Source organism: Myotis davidii, unplaced genomic scaffold, assembly GCF_000327345.1.
Source record: "Myotis davidii unplaced genomic scaffold, ASM32734v1 scaffold73, whole genome shotgun sequence".
In the NCBI taxonomy this organism is placed as follows: domain Eukaryota; kingdom Metazoa; phylum Chordata; class Mammalia; order Chiroptera; family Vespertilionidae; genus Myotis; species Myotis davidii.
In genome coordinates, this window is record NW_006286675.1 from 4,666,902 (window position 1) to 4,679,318 (window position 12,417).

Below are 12,417 nucleotides of genomic sequence, written 5' to 3' on the forward strand. Positions count from 1 at the left end.
ACAGGATGACACTCCAGAAAACTAAGCCACCCAGCCAGGGTTCCAAAATCTTTTTTTTTTCTTTTTCTAAAGAATTTATTATTAATAGTAATAATAGCTAACAATTATTAAATACTTATTTTGTAACAGGTACAAAACAAAATATTGTAGGTGTATTAGTTATCTATTGCTGTGTAACAAATTATCCCCACTGCAGTGGCTTTAAACAACAAACATGTATTATCTCAAAGTCTCGGGAATTCAGAACTGGCTCATGAAGTTGTAGTTAGGATGCTGGCCACAGCTGCCGTCGTCTGAAGGCTTGATTGCAATGGCAGGGTCTGCCTCTTAGATGACTCACGTACGTGGCTAGCAAATGGGTGCCCGCTATCGCAGGCAGTCCCAGCCAAAATCTTTTTAATAACAAGATAGGATCTGGAAGTAGTTTTTGTAGCCTGGATTGACCCACTGGCCTCTCCCTCGAGGAAACTTCTGGCCCTTGGTAAGTAGGTATGGTTTGGTGTGGCTGTGAGGGGTTCCTGGAGCCTTGCCAAAATGCTTATACACTTCTCCACCCTCTCAAGGACCAGAAAGCAGGCTCGTGCCACAGCCCTTAGGGAATCCAGGGCCACCTGGTCGAAGGTGAGGATTTTTCCCCAGCCTTGAGGATGCAGCTCAGGCACGGCTGCTCACAGGAAGTACATACATCTTCAATTTGGCACCTCCTAGACAAACATGTCATTGGGTATAGTCCTTACAACCACAGAGATTTTGCCATTCTGGCCAGGAAGTTTCAACTTCTGGATCATCCAGGAAAGGGACAGAGGTGACCAGTTGGTGCGACTCATGAACAACCTCTTCAGCACCACTTGGTTAAAGGTGGAGTTGGTTTGTCTGGCCAGAAATCTGTACGGCTTGACCAATAGCCTTAGATAGTAGATACCCTGGCTCTTGGGCTCTTTGCACCATTATGCTAAGTGAAATAAGCCAGTTACAGAAAGGCAAATACTTTATGATTCCACTTATATGAAGTATCTAAAATAGTCAAATTCATAGAGTCAGAGTGTAATGGTGGTTGCCAGAGGTTCAGGGAGGAGGGATCTACTAATTAATGGGCATAAAATTTCATTTAAACAAGATGAATACATTCTAAAGATCTGCTTGCTATACAATATTGTACCTATAGTCAACAAAACTGTATTGTACACTTTAAAATTTGCCAAGAGGGTAGATCTCATGTTAAGAGTTCTCACTACAATAATAATAATAAAAAAGGATTAGGGGATTGTTTTCATGGTATAAAGTTCTTATAGGAATGTTAAGACTTCAAGGTAAAAGAAAAAAAATTGAAGTCCTGTTCTTTAATGACTTTCAGGTTTTCAGCATATGTCTAGTTCTTTCACTTTATGAATGGAAAAGGTGGCATGTATCCAGTGGCTTAATCTAAGGTGTCAACAACCTCTGAAGCTATTGAAATAAGAGGAGTGCCCACAATTACTAAAGATCTTCCGGTGATAAAAAAAGAAATTGCGTAAACGTCTGGCTACATGCATCAGAATGATTCAGCGTTTCACAAAAAAAAAAAAAAAAATTGATTTCTATTGATTTTCCAGTTAGGTAAATTTTCAGGAACACTTTCTCCTCATACTTAGATGAGCCAGTTGAAAGGGAACAACTGCTTACTCCCATAGACGTCATAGCTTCTGAAAGCTGGTCGGAGATCTGCTTTTACTATGTCTTCTTTATCTCCACTTTTCTCTCAGTAGATAAGAGACTGAATGGATGATTTAGCCCGAGCAGAATTCTACCTGTTGGTAGAAAGTTTTACTAAACTAGGTTCGCAAGAAAGAGATGATTGCTGAGGGCAATGAGCATGCTCCAAACTGCTTGCAATTTAATTGTTTAATTCACCTGAAAGAATCTGTACCTAAGCCTCTTGCTTATCAAGTGTACTCCCTAGGGGACCTGATTAAGGAAGGAAATAGGATATAGAGCCACTGCCATTGATCTGTGGGATGGTGTGAACATCTCCCTACTAAAGCCTTGGTTGAAGCCATGCCTATTAACCTTTAATTTCCATGTCCATGCATAGAGTAAAAACTTGGCTATCCAGATCCTTCAGAGAATGGGGTGGATCCTGGATAGCTATGAATAAGCAATCTTTCTGAAATTTGTTTCTCCTTATAAACTAAATGTATAGGATATTGTTTTCTGAGAGGAAGGGAGAAGGAGAGAGAGAGAAGCATCAATGATGAGAGAGAATCATCGATGGGCTGCCTCCTGCACGCTCCCCACTGGGGATGGAGCTCACAACCCAGGCATGAGCCATGACCTCTTGGTCCATAGGTCGACACTCAACCACTGAGCCACACCAGCTGGGCTAGAATATTGTTTTCTTGAAGACCTAATCATTATAAGTATCAGTCACAGTGATAGTCTGTAATGCAGTGATGCCCTTAGGCATAGTGAGATGTCAGGACACGTTTTCTCTATGACACTAAATGTTTCCAGACTCTTGTGCCCTTTAAGATTTTTTCTCCCTTGTGATATTTTCTTTGACTCTTCCCTCAAAGATACATTGTTAGTGGCCAAAACTTCCTGTATTGAGAAATTTAAAAAATATTTGTCTTATTATTTCTCACTGAATATGGACATAGACAATATATTGCCAGGTTTCTTGTGCAGAGATCCCTATGAATCAAGTTCACTAGCTTTAGTGAGTAGACTTGGCGACATCTATTTCATCTGCTCAAAGGCATTTTTACTCAGTTTATTTTTCGGAAGATATTTCCAAATAGATGAGGTTGCTTGGGAGCTGAGCTCTTGTTCATTAAAATTTTGTTACTATTTTATATAGTTTTTTACACAGTGAAGAGTTAATTCCCATACTACCAGGCAAAGTAGTGAATGCGGTGGTGCAGGACCCTAAATGCACCCCTACCCCTCATCAGGACTGATGTATTCCTTCCCCCAGCAGCTGACAGTCGGTATTGGCTGCTTAAAGCCACAGGCGAGTTTCTCTCTGGGCATTGCCCTCAGGCAAAGGGAGCTGCTTTACCCAAGGTGATGCTCCCTCCCCAGTGCAGCTCACATCCAGTGACCAGTTTATGTGAATGTACAAAGACCCAGGCTTCTTTTCTTGACTCGAAATAACTTTGAAAGGCCATCCCAGTTCCCGAACTTCCTGTGGGATTGTCTCAAGTCTTTGTTGTAACTGCATCATAGCTCAACTTTTGCCCAATCTTGCTTCCCTCACTCCTTTCAAGTGTTGCTCTTGAGAGAATTCTCATTGAACCTCCTGCAGGCAAATCTCCATCTCAGAGTCTGTTTCTCAGGGAACCCACCCTAAGAGAGGCAGTCATCAGTTCCTCCACCAACTGCAGCCTACCTAGCATTATCCTTCACAGTGCCATGACATGAATGTTATGTGTTAGAATAGTACCCTATCTTGCCCTTCTTCTGCAACAACGCATTGATTTCCATATTTTCTATAGAATTCCTTCTTTGAGAAGAGATATTGAAGTTATAAAAATTAGGCTTCCAAAGATAGATTATAGGCTAAAATTCGTTCAGATAACCACCTTTATTGAAGAGGTTTTGTCTTTGCTTACAGCCTATGAAGTATCAAGGATTTTTTGTTATATTATTTCTTCAGTGTTAGAAATGTTCATTTTGATAATCCTCTATGTTTTCTTGATTCTTTTAAACTAAAGTTTATGGTCCAAAGGAAATATTTAAGAACACCGGGGCCTTCTTCAAATTCCCAAGTGCTCATATTTTTGCTGCTGAAATTTAGACAAGTATTCTATACCTCATCCTTTTCTTTGATTTAAGGTCTTCATCCTACTATTTTGATAGATTGCTCTGATAATCTCCCTACCCTATTAATTTTTTTAAATGGAAGTATAGTTGACAGTTCTAGCCATTAATTCTAACTGGGAGTTTCTGGTGTTACGCTATTTAAATATCCTATTTAATCAAGTTGAATTCAGGGGATTAGAAAAACCATTGAAAAAAATCCCAAGCATGCTAATGTAATACAAATTTTAATTTACTTAAACAAAAAAAAAATGTATCAGTAATCAAAACCAGGATACCATAAACTAATGCTACCTAGTTCACAGACTGGTAGACATAGAAGAAACCTTAGGGATTTTCTAATCTGAGGACCTTGTTCTATAGATGAAACTCAGGGAGAAGTGAATTCCTCAGAGTGTGGCAACAAAAGTTGGACTATGACTATTGATTCAGAAATCTTACTACCCTACCACATAACCACTGAATTCCTTTTGCTCTCTCTCCAAATCACTCCATGAACCCAGAGCATTTTCTTGACTCAATATTTTGGAAACCACAGTTATTTTAACTTCATTGCTCTTTTAACCTCAAGTGGGTTTCTGCTATCCCTGCTGCTTAATTCAGTTATGCAATCCATCAGCATAATTTAACCAACACAAGTTAGCTTGGGTGAGAAAATATTTAATCACTTTCATTGATATCAGGTTGTGGTGTTTTGTTTTGTTTTTAAGAATAACCTGATAAGACCTTTTATAAGCTCCACTTGAACCCAATGTACTAAAATAATTATCAGATAATATGCATGTTCCCTTTATAAAGTATCTCACATAATATGTGTCTTTGTGTGAATTTTAGTCTGATTTGTAGTAAGATAAAACTTTTCTGATCAAAAAGTACATGTAACTTGGTTCATTTCCATATACTTAGGATTCATCCATGGTAAATGGTTAGCTAAATGAGTAACAAACAAATGTCCAATTATACAAATATTATATAATGGAAAGTCATCAGGTTGAGCTTTCAACCTGAATAAGAGTCTTAACATTACTCAAGAAAGATAAGGGTGGTGCCAAGTGGAGGGAGCAGGGACTCTGATTCTCATAAATATTTTCCTTTCATATCTCTGGTCTTTGTCAATCTATTTAGAGAAACTAAGACAGACAGGTAATTGACAGTTTCTTGCAGCAAATTATTTTGCTTAGAAATCCTGTATAGCAGGTATTGCCTGATTTAGCTGGAAATGATAAACTAGCAATGTAGTTATTCAAGTTAGAAGGACCTGAAAGAGCATAAAGCTACCTGCTATGTTGTCATGGTATCTCCTTAAAAAAGTGATAAAGAACTTCAGTTGGAATGGGGAGTAGTTTGCAATGTTTCCTTTGGCCTTCAGCATGACACAAAGAACTAGAATTCTCCAAAGCCTTACATTTGGGTTAAACGACCCAGAGAAGCAGCCAAATCCTTGCCTATAACTCCATTCTCCAGCTATATCTCCAAAGATATCACAGATCTACAAATGTTTCAGTTATAGAAATGTTTTCCAGTTCCCTGACTTCTTATGAAGTTTTCTCATATGCCTTGTGTTAGTGAATCTGATCTTGCATCTTATTTTTGCCCGAAGTAAATGGACCACAACAGAATGAACCACATCCCTACTTTGGGGTTGATAGATACTGGCACCTATGGCACTATGGGCATTTCAGCATCATGATACTTCCCTGGAGTCAGGCATCTCATTTAGATACTCTTGACCCTCCTTCTGCACCACCACCATCACCACCAGCAACACCACCCTCCTGGCATTCTTTACTGAGATTCAGGCTGAGACCTGCTTCCTTACAAAGGCCTTGTTTCCTTCCTATCTGGCATATCCCAGGTAGAAATCACGTTTCATAATGTTTTTCTCCTTTTGTTCTCAGATGTTAAGTTGGCTCCCTGCAGTGCATGGCAACATCAGAACACCTGGGGCAGAGCTGGCTCCCAGACCAACAAAGTTGCCAACAAACTTGCTTAGGATTTCTCTGCAGTGGAAATTTTGGGAATTTGGCCTGTTTGGAAATACCAGAGATAACTTTGGGGTGGGGAGAGGGGGGGAGTGTCAACACTTCCTATTAGAACAAGACAGAAAACCACATGGATCATTTTAAAGAAGCCAAGCTTTTGACTGAATGTGAGAGGAAATGGTTTAGAAAAGGCCAGAGGTCACTGGCCCCTTCTTGCTCAGTATACTTTGGCTTTGCTTTCTCAGTCATGATTGGAAAAGGCTCTGTCACTAACCTTCTGTCAAGATGCTCACTGTAGCCGAAACCGGTTTGGCTCAGAGGATAGAGCGTCAGCCTGCGGACTGAAGGGTCCCGGGTTTGATTCCGGTCAAGGGCATGTACCTGGGTTGCGGGCACATCCCCAGTAGGGGGTGTGCAGGAGGCAGCTGGTCGATGTTTCTCTCTCATCGATGTTTCCAACTCTCTATCCCTCTCCCTTCCTCTCTGTGGAAAATCAATAAAATATATTTTTTTTAAAAAAAAGATGCTCACTGTATAGCCTGGGGTCCATTATTTACTCTTGAGGGAAGTGAAAAATCTACCTAATGTATGTAGAACAAGAAGTTGTTCCCTCACTCTTTCTTTTTAATTACCAAATATGTTGATTCATCAAAGTCCAAACTTTTGCTGGCACCATCTTGGCCTTTCAGGCCCTACCTTGACCTTTCACGGTCATCATCTCCATAATAGCTATGGGTGAGTCAGCTGAAATGGGAAAGTAAAGAGGTGTGTTTCTGGTTCCTGCACTCAAGATTCTGAGCAATGAATAACTGCAAACAAAATCTTTCAACCTGAAACTCTCAAGGGCAGGGTGTGGGACGGTGTGTGGCATGGTGCATGTCCAGCAGGTTGGACATGTGTACTTTCCTTCCATTTAATAATTGGAAAGGAATTAACTTTCCCCTCTGAACTGTGGTCCAGCTTCTGATGCTTTTTGTGGAAAATGCCACTGAGACAACACCAGTCTCCAAAACCCTTGTGTTTTCTGTCCAGGGATGCAGCATTCCCTCTTTTCCTGCAGTGATATTTTTTTTTCCTAGTTGCTCATGTCCTAGAATATTTATTAATTAAACTTGGGTTTTCTAGTTGATTTTATAGAAAGATTATTTTCCACATGTTGAAGTTAGACATCTGTATACATGTTGGTTAACAGTTCATTGACAGCCAAGGACACAGACAGAAAAGCTCTTTGCCTCCATGCTGTGTAGTATGACTGCAGAAACCTACCTTTCGTGCAAATCTTCAAGTTCTGCATAACTAAAGGAAATTATCTGCAAGCCAACAGAGAAGACAACATCACTCCTGTCATATCTCTGTGGAATGTTGCTAGGTAAGAAATAAAAATTGTTCATCTAAAGCCCATGGAGTCTAGTAGTCTGCCCCTCATGAAGGACCAGCAAATATTTTGTAGGAATCCTGGACCATTTACCTTAATGTGGGGCTTTAAAAGTTTTAAAAGACATTATGAAATGTGAATTCTATCTATTTGGCAGTGAGGGATGGTGTGGTATTAGGTTAAAATATACAAACACACACACTCACACTCACCCACTTCTGTAAAGACAAGTTTTAACCTGAATCTATGAACTCCTGGTTAAGTCCCAGGAGAAAGAAAGAGAAACTGTGTACAGTGGGGTTTCAGCACGTGGACTTTAGTCAGACTGCCCACATTCAGATCCTAGCTCCTTTACTTAGAAAGTATGAGACTTTGGGCAAGTTACTTAATCTCTTGGTGCTTCTATTACTTCATCTGTAAATTGGGAACAATAGTAGGCCCCACCTCGTAAGGTTATTATGAGTATTAAATTAATATTTGTAAAGTGCTTAGAAGAGTGCTTGGCACATAATGAGCTCTGTATAGGTAAGTAAATAAAATAAAGGTGTGTGTTACAACTGTATTAGTGAGCTCAGGCTGCCATAACAAAATACACCACAGATGGGGCGGCTTAAAAACAGAAATTTATAGTGTTTCACAGTTCTGAAAGCTGGAAGTCTGAGATCAAAATAACCACAGGGTTGGTTTCTAATGAGGGCTGTGAGGGGGGAAATCTGTGCCTAACTTCTCACCTTGGCTTGTAAATGGCCATCTTCTCCCTCATGTATATGTCTGTGTCCTTCTTATAAGGGCACCAATAATCACCTCTGTAAAGATGTTGTTAGCAAATAAGCTCACAGTCTGAAGTACTGGGGGTAACGACTTCAGTGTAAGAATTTGAGGGGCGCCGAAACCGGTTTGGCTCAGTGGATAGAGCGTCGGCTTGTGGACTGAAAGGTCCCAGGTTCGATTCCGGTCAAGGGCATGTACCTGGGTTGCGGGCACATCCCCAGTAGGAGATGTGCAGGAGGCAGCTGATCAATGTTTCTCTCTCATCAATGTTTCTAACTATCTCTCTCCCTTCCTCTCTGTAAAAAATCAATAAAATATATTTTAAAAAAAGAATTTGAGAGGCATACAGTTAAGCCCATAAAACAATAATTTTAACAGTTGTTCTTCTAGCTCTAGAGGGACTTCAGGAGTTGAAGTAACCACATGTAATAGTAGCTACCAAACCACATGGGAGAGAGCTCTTTTATCTGCATGTTTCTCCACTAAGCCTATTATATACATCTACCAGACTCTTATTTAAAACTCTACCTATGGCCTCTGCCTCTCCCCAGGACTTAATGAGTTCGACAAGTCCATACTATTTCTTCAGAGCAGCATATTTCTTAAGTGTCAAGTTTGGCTTATTTAATTGGTCCAGAGCCTATTTTTGAGATCTCCCTCGTTCCAGTGTCCCTTCATTAAAATTACTTTGATGGAGTTTTCATAATCCTTTATCTTCCCAGAAGAGGGGTTTTAACCATTTATGACTGCTTATATATACTCAACATATTTTTTGAGTAATTAAAAATTATTGTTTCTAATTTTTCTTCATGCTTGCCTTCATGGGTAAAATATAGAACTCTCTGTACCATGTTATACATGCATGAGCTTTAGCTTGTGAGTGACTGGATATGTTACTGTCCACTAGGCCAAAAAAAAAAAAATCCAGTGTTCTGAATGGGGAAGGAAGACAGAGACATCATGCTGCCATTCTGCCAGCTAAGGGTTTCTGTTCAGTCCTGACTGGGGCCTCTTATGAGCATCATCCACCTCCTTTCTTCCCCCTAAAGCAACTGCTGTATAGGTTTTTGTTTTCATTTCTAGGTAATTTCATTGGAAACCTGGCAATAGCAACAAATATTAGATGAAGGGCTTTGTGTTTACAGATGAAATCTGTGTTGCAGTATACTGTAGTGTTGCAAAATTGGAAAAGATTTAATCAAATAAGGTGATACACATAAAAATGTTAGTATTCTGAAGAAAAATATGTTCACAGAAATTATTTATTTGTTATATTCATATGAAATCAGTATTCATTGACACATGGCTCTAATGACACATATATGAAAAACCATATACTAGATGGTCTAGTTGATTATTTAAGCATAAAATAGATTGTGTTAAACCTTTCAAAAACAAAAATGGCTAAAGATATATCGTGGGATTAAACAATTATAGAAATAATAGTGAAACCCTAGTATAACTTAGGATAAATTGAAAGAAATTTTTAAAAATCAATAATCTCCCAAAACCTGGGACACAGTTGATTAAGTTTTGAGCTTCTTAAGAGACGTACCATTGTCTTATATTGCTCTTTTTAAAACATAATTCTAGAAATACATAAGTGCCCAATGAATACATATTTGTGCATTAAAAATATTTGATTGAGACTATGGTTTAAAAGAGACAATCAGAGTTTATAGGAAACTTATAAAATTCATTATGTGTCAATAAAACTCATTGAAAATCTGAAGGGATTCATAAAAGGAGTTCAAAAGTCGAGGGTTTTTTCTCTTTAAAGGATCATTTATGCAAAGGAGGCAAATTCAAAACACTCTCATACAAGTGAGGAATATTCTACTTGATTTGAGATAATAATTTAACCCTCCTGCAATATAAAAAGAGAGAATAAGCAACCAGAGACCTTAGAAGGATATTCACCTGGGCCAAATCCCTCATTTTACAGATGCACAGAGTTTCAGTGATATTAACTAACTTGTCCAAGATCATACAGTTAACTGGATACCAAGCTGTTAAATTAATTTCCATCTGCTATGCTTCCTCCTTTTCTCCTGATGATTTAAATAGTAAATAAATAATTTAAAATATACTTTAGTTTGCCAATGTGTACAATTAAGGAAAATGGAAAGGTACCAGTAGAAATAGAAAGCATGTATAATAGCCAAGAGGTGAAAGCACCCCAAGTGTCCATCATTGAATAAATGGATAAACCAAGTGTGGTCTATATGTACAATGGAATATTATTCAGTATGAAGGAGGAATAAGATTCTGCACATGCTACAACATGGACATTAAGTGAAATGGCCAGTCACAAAAGGACAAGTACAGTAAGATTCCACTTATACTAGGTCCCTACAGCAGTCAAATTTATAGAGACAGAATGTAGAATGGCGGTTGCTGAGGGCTGAGAAGAGGGGAAATGAGGGGCTGTTATTTATTGGGTGAAGTTTCAGTTTTACAAGATGAAAACATTCTGGAGATTGATTACATATCAATGTGGATATAATTAATACTATTGAACTGTATATTTAGAAATAGTTAAGAGGGTAAATTTTATGTTATATGTTTTTTAGCTACAATTAAAAGAAACAAAAAGGAAAGAAGAAACAAAAACAAAATGGCGAGAGAAAAAGATAAAGAGGGCACAATGCCAAAAAGAGCGAAAGGGAAGAGCAAAGATGAGTACTGTTTTTCCCAACCACAGAGCTCCTCACCATCACACGCCCCACCCCCAAATCCAGTCTGCAGTTCTGATTCTTAGTTGCACTTATTGTATTTATCCATCTGCTTCCCAAACTCATTCTGCTGTGTATACCAGAAGTCCCTGCTCTGCTATCAAATTCCTGATTCCAATTTCTACACACACACACACACACACACACACACACACACAATGGTAGGTCAAAACCTTCCTCCAGTTCTGCAGTCCTCTCCTTCCTAGGGTTGATCTTTCTCCAAAGCCAAAATCCTTGTCATCCCTTCTACCCTCTAGGTGGTCAAGGGCCAAAACTAAACCAAACTGTGAAGATAACACTTATTTAGGAGTCTTCTTACCTCTCCTTCTTCCCCTTGCTTTGGCTGCCCAGTGCCCTCATATAGCTCGTGGGCAGACAAGAGATACTCACTACTCAACTCTGAGATTCCTGGGTCAGTGCCCTTATTTTAAACAACTTCCTCTACATGGTTCATTCACCATCTCCTTCCCACTTCCCACTAGTGTCACCATCACTCCTACACACTCAATATCCAGACTTTCTCTTAGGCAACTATCATGCTAAAAATAGAATTAGACTACAGAAGTCATACTGTAGAAGTATGGAAAGATAACAGTTCATTAATATGTAATCTCCCAGAGAAAACTATATTTGCTTTGTAGTAGGTGACAGTTCAAATGGCCATCTCTTTAATGGTGAAATTTTAGCTTTAAGAGATAGGCCTTTAGGTCTGTGACTTGGAGGTGTAAGACCTTTGAGGAACATGTCCAAGGGGCACTGAGCTCTGCCTCTTCTTCCTTTTTTCCTGCGTTCTCACTCTTGAAACAGCTGCCCACTTCTCTTAACAGTGTCACCTTAGAGGGAAACATTTGCAATGTTCTGATGCTTACTTAGCTCCATAGTCAGAAAATTAAAATGACAAAGTTCCCACTTTTGAGTTATCCATATTTACTGACATGCCTGGCTCAAAATTGCTGCTTATTCAGGTGGTTGATTCTGAAAAATTCTCATTAGCAGACTTCAAAAGAAGGGCCAGATGAAACGTAATTTTAAATTCCTGGTAAAGATTCAGCTTCTTCCTCATGGAAACTTTTCCTAAAAGCCCGTTACTTTGCAAAGGATGCAAATTCTTGTTTGAGCTCTATTGTTAAAAATTTTCTCTCTGTTTTGTTGGAGAAACTAGTGAGCAGTGATATATGGTGGTAGAAAAGGAATGGAGAGTACTGAATGATAAGGATTAGCACCTTATTTTCCTGGGTGGCAACTGGGCTGATGTGATTTTTAAAACTATTTGTTTCTAATAAGACTGGGTATGCATGGATTATAAAGGTGAACTCCTTCACTGAAAAGCATTTCAATGCATAGCACATATGTCCTTCTAAATTACCAAAAGAAGTTGAAGCACTGGGGTCAAGGAGGCTGGCTAGTCATTCTAAATGCAATAATATAAAGATGTGCAGCTCCCCCATGCATGTGTGTGTGTGTGTGTGTGTGTGTGTGTGTGTGTGTGTATACTAGAGGCCCGGTGCACAAAATTTGTTCATGGGGGTGTGTGTCGCCTCAGCCCAACCTGCACCCTCTCCAATGAGGGACCCCTTGCGGGATGTCCAACTGCCAGTCCGGCAGTCAGACATCCCCTCTCACAATCCTGCATCACTGGCTCCTAATCACCTGCCTGCCTGCCTGGTCACCCCTAACTGCCCTCCCTTGCTGGCCTGGTTGCCTCCAACTGCCCCCCCTGCCGCCTGCTGGCCTAGTCACCCCTCACTGCCCCCCC

General features: G+C 39.5%; 1 pseudogene; it reads right to left on the bottom strand.

Moving 5' to 3' along the window:
* Positions 1-396: 396 nt before the first annotated feature.
* LOC102769967 lies at positions 397-6,504 on the bottom strand (annotated as a pseudogene).
* Positions 6,505-12,417: the final 5,913 nt, after the last annotated feature.